Source organism: Hibiscus syriacus, unplaced genomic scaffold (genome assembly GCF_006381635.1).
Source record: "Hibiscus syriacus cultivar Baekdansim isolate YM2019G1 unplaced genomic scaffold, ASM638163v2 tig00116989_pilon, whole genome shotgun sequence".
NCBI lineage: Eukaryota > Viridiplantae > Streptophyta > Magnoliopsida > Malvales > Malvaceae > Hibiscus > Hibiscus syriacus.
The window spans coordinates 1661145-1666576 of NW_024063508.1; the positions used below are offsets into that span (position 1 = coordinate 1661145).

At 36.3% G+C, this 5432-nt stretch overlaps 1 pseudogene; it reads left to right on the forward strand.

Annotated features, from left to right (window-relative positions):
* Positions 1 to 464: 464 nt before the first annotated feature.
* On the forward strand, positions 465 to 5017 carry LOC120193211 (annotated as a pseudogene).
* The last annotated feature ends 415 nt before the right edge of the window (positions 5018 to 5432 follow it).

Sequence of the window (5432 nt, forward strand, 5' to 3'; positions counted from 1 at the left end):
GGTTAAATTACAAATTTATCCTTAACTGTTTTAGATTTAAAAAAATCTATAATTAAAATTTTATATGAAGTTCAGGGTTAAAATAAAATTTTACCCTTTTATTAAACCTTTTATTTTGAATTTTAAAAAATTATATAAATTTTATGAATTTAATTTATTTAAAAAAATAATAAATATTTCCAACTTGTTAAAAAATAATAAGGATAATTTGGTCAAATACACATTCCAATAATCTTTGTTCCTTTAACCAAACACGGTAATTTTACTTTCTTGCTTAACCAACCAACACAAATACAACATTCCCAGTAATCCATTCCCTGATAATTTTATTCCACTGGTAATCTTTCATTCCGTGAATCAAACATCACAAACAACTCAATCAGTCCAAAAATCAGCCAAAACTCGATGAAAATTAAATAAAAAAACAATCAAAGCTTACCGATGGCGGACGGAGAAAAACGATGATGAGGGAACGATACCAGTTGGTTATGGTCAAAACTGAGTGGGACCCTGATGAGGTGGTGGTGAGGACAACCGACGACGGAATCAACACGACATTTAGGAAAACCACAATGGTGGGTGAAGCTTTCAGACGAGGCATTCTCGATTGATTCACGAAAAATGGTGGGCTTAGACGGAGAGAGATCGGTTGGGTTTTTCTCAGCGTTAGACACGTCGAATGGTGTGGTGTCGGGGCCTACAGTCGCATATGGTGGCCGAAATCGTAAGGAGAAGAAAACGATGATTTTGGTTTTGACAAGCAAACAATTGTCGATTCATTGTGAACGATAGCGCTTTCGACAAATTGGCAGAGGGATTTTGATTAGAGGACGACGAGGAACAAAATGGTGGTGGCGGTGCACTCCACCGTCGGCCGGAGATCAGTGAACGAAGAGGTGACGGGTGGGAAACCTTTCCTAATTCTTGATTTTTAAGTTTGGTTCCAATCCAATGAGAAAGAAATGATCTCGAATTTAAATCAAGGTTAAGTAACTATAAAACTATTTTAATAAAATATATTAAAACAGTTCCCTAGCCTAAATGATAGGGCTTGGGGCACCATTTCTTCTAGTAAGTCACGAGTCAATCCGCCAAACCTATATATTTTTTTCAAAGTTAAAGTCTGATGGGATAATTCCAACTTAGGTCCCTGAGCTTCCTATAATTCTTGAAAATTGATCTCATTTTCAAAAAAAAATTACGATTTGTCCTCATAATTGATTAGGATTCAATTTAAATCAAAATCAATGAAAATCGGGTGTGACACACGTTATACATATTAAGATATGTGTACTCGTCTTCCTTCGTTAAGATTTTTATTGCCATATGGTTTTATTTTAGTAAGGTTTAACGAGACACATTACTTCGTAGACATTCAAAGGAGTGTTATGAATATTTATTATGTGGATGTATCTCTGTCTTTTATCTATCTATAAGATAGAGTCTTATATACTTTTGTTAGGATTTTAATATCTATTAGAGTTAAAGTTCTATAATATCTACTCTCCATTCTTATCAATATATAGTTAAAAAAATTGTACAACTAATATTTATATAATATATTATCTTCCCTTATTCTTATATTTATTCTTCTTCATATTCTTCTTATTGTTTCGTTTAATTATTTCACATAAGTGTAATTATATTATGATTTATAATATTTATTTGTATGAAAAAAGAATTTTTGAAACAAGGACGACGATACAGAAATATGATTTTTTTTACAGAGATTGAGCATTAGAGATTGAGACTTTAGGTGTAATTGATGGTTCACGTGTGCACATAACACCGATAACTTCCAAACTGCGCACTTCCATCCATGTGAACCAATTTCATTATTTAAGAATGAAAAGAAAAAAAAATCCAAAAAGATTGCTCCTGTTCAATCAATGGCTTGGTTCCAATGCTTTATCTCAATTAAAAAGCAATAAAGATACCCAGATCCTCCATTGATACTCTGCAACTCTGCTTCAATCATAGGTTTGTGACTTTCTTTTGACCCACTTTAGAAAATGTTTACTTTTACCCTTTAGGTCTCGAAAATGTGCTCGTATTAAGCAATCACCAAGTTTGACGGATCTTTTTCTTCAAAATCATGTCTTTTTAGCGTCTGTTGACTACTGCCGCCGTTTTACTTTCTTGTGTAATTCAATTACAAATTTTGTTTAAGGTGACTATGGATAAGTTTATTGCTAGCACATGACGTGTTTATTTGTCTATGACATTTAGGAAACAAATGGCAATTTTAGTGTAATTGTAGTTCCATGAATATTTAGCTGACAAAGCTCTTCTTAAGCTGTTTTAAGGTCGGTGGAGTGGAAGCTTACGTTTCTGAATTGGTCTCTTTAATTTTGGCAAAGGAAAGGGTGAATCTTTGGGAAATCTAATTTGTACATATCCTTTCAAGTTTTATTTCGTACTTCCTTATATATATGTGGTGAATGCTTGTTTCTGGGTTTTTATTTCTTTTTTCGGTTCCGTGTCGTTCTGTTTTTGTTTGATTGGTTGTGCTAGATTCTTGTGCTGCATAGACATTGGAAAGGACTTCAGGATTTCATTTCTTGATTGCTGTTGTTATTGTTGTTGTTGTATTATATGGGCGTTCTTTTCCCAGGTATTCTTGTATTGGCCTGTAGTTCTTATTTTGGTTGGTGATTTCGAGGAAGGAAGCGTTGGAATTTCTTAGGTGAGGGGGTAGTAGTTCGAAGGAGGGAAGCTGGAGGCAGAGTTCATCATCACTCGAATTCATCTTCATGGCATTCTGATCAAGGGTATCCGACATATACAGACAAGAAAGCCGAACTTATGTGCCTCAGTATAGCTATGCATCCCCACGATATTATCCTCCTTCGCAACCCAAGCCACAGTATTATCCTCCGCAATCCGAGCCGCAGTATTTTCCTCCTCCGCAACCTGAGCCGCAGTATTATCCACCTTCACAAGATCGTGGAAGTGATAAAAGAGGCTACAAAGGAGGTATTCCAGAATTGCTGACAATTACAACTCCTTAGATCAGGTTATCATCCAGTAGTTTATTTTCTATTGTTGGTGAAGTTGAAGGGAACTTGTAAGTCACATGAGCATTCATTGATTGCAGGTAACTGAGGCACTTGCTAATGGTCTTGAATCTTCTAATCTCATTGTCGGTATCGATTTCACAAAGAGCAACGGTGGACAGGTTAAAATCAACTTTTTAATTGCTAGTAATGTATGCTATTAGCCATAGTAGAACTTGCTCAATCTGGTTTGCTTGTAGGGAAAAAATCGTCAATAGAAGTTTGCCCACATTGGATGGTTCAAATCCCTATGAACAAGCATATCAATAATTGGAAAGACATTAGCTTCCTTGACGAGGACAATTTGATTCCTTGTTTCGGGTTTGGTGATGGTAGAATTTAATTTCTTTTCCTTCTTAGGATGCCTGTTTAAATACGGATGCTAAGAATTACTCATATTTGTTGGCAGCTTCAACATGATCAAGATGTCTTCAGTTTCTACCCAGATGAGAGATTTGTAATGGATTTGAGGAAGTCTTGAGCCGCTATAGAGAACTTCTACCTCATCTACGACTTGCAGGTTTCCGTTACACTCCTTTTTTCATCCGTTACTCTGAATAACTTTCTAAAGCTTATCTAATCTAATAATTATTACAATTCTTGCCAGGCCCTACATCATTTGCCCAATCATTGAAATGGCTATGACCATGTGAGCAGAGCGTGGCCAGTACCATGTATTAGTGATAATCGCGGATGGGCAGGTATCTTCTCTGTCTTTCGGTTTATACTTCATTTAGGCTTTAGAGAACTCGATGTAAATATCAGGTAATTAGCTTGAAAGCGAAAAACGAGCAGAGGGGAAACTTTTTGTCCGGATTGGCATGGGATAAAATGGTTATAAAAATGTCAGCTTGATGGTTTATTGTACTAACGATTTTTCTTGCATTGCATTATTACTTCTATTATTAAACTTTTGATGATTGTTTGCTAGGCGTTACTGTATCTTCAGACAGTTTTAATCCTTAATACTGATGGTTTCAGGTAACTCGAAGCGTTGATACTCAGCGTGGTCTTCTAAGTCCACAGGAGCAGAAGACTGTCGATGCGATAGTGCGAGCAGGTGAACCTATTGTAACCGTTTTTTCTTCGTCTTTTTGCATACAGCCGTTTATTTCTCACATGTTTCTTCTATTACAGCAAGCTTCCTCTGTCGATTGTATTGGTTGGTGTTGGAGACGGACCTTGGGACATGATGAAGGAGTTTGACGATAACATTCCTGCTCGAGCATTTGATAATTTCAGGTAAATTCTGAGTGCATGCAAGATATTTCACAGTACATAACAATTTTCTTTTGTTCATACGGTATTAGCAACATTGGGTATTAATTTTATATTTTTTCTTGTTTTTCATCCCTCTGTCTCTTAGTTTGTGAATTTCACAGAGATTATGTCAAAAACAGCCCTGTCACGAAAGGAGACAGAATTGCTTTATCTGCTTTAATGGAGATTCCTTCACAATACAAAGCAACCACGAGCTTAATATTCTCGGGTAATAATTAGTTCTATTTGTCATTCTTAAAGGAACCCGTTTCGGATGGTGATTTTCATCTATTTGTTGTGCAGTGGTCGAAAGGGAAATATTCCCGAGAGTTCCATTAGGACCTCCTACATATGATGCACCATCTTTCAACAGCTTGAAACCTTCCCGTTCTACCGCTTTCCAATATGGTTACGCATCTTTCAGCAGCCCAAAACCACCTCAACCTACCAGCTTCAAACCAAGTGTCCCTCCTTATCCCGAAGATACGGTTCCTGTCAACTCCCATTCACCAACTCCTTGTTCTACTTACGATAGCCAGGTACGAGAACACAGTTGTTAAGTTGGGCCATATCTTCTAATAATAGACTCATGCATTCAAGTTTCGAGTTGAAACCGAAAAGACCAGATGCTTTAAGATATGAACTCTGCGAGGCTCTGCCCTATGATCTGTTGCTTTGCGCAGGCTTGTCCCATTGCCTAATGACCCAAAGGACATGGCATTTGGATGGGACATCAGGTATGTTTTTTACTTCTTGGGAATCCTTGGAATTTAGATTTGGCAATCAAATGCGACATAATATTAACCTTGATTTCTCAGATTGCGAAGAATGTGCGAAAGACCTCGAAATTTGCCCGATTTGTCGAAGTCTAATTCAAACCAAAAAAGCTCTACTTGTGATTCTTTTCTATTTCTTGGGGAAGGAACTATACTTCATGATCCTCCCCCCGCAAAAAAAAAAAAAAACACACACACACAAAGAAATCTCATTTCATTTGTAGATTTATGGCATTACATTATTTTATTTAAATTATTACTCCTTGTATATTTCCAAACATAAAGAAACATTGCTTCTCACATGCTTATGCATAAGCATGCATAAGCTCTTAGCTTAAAT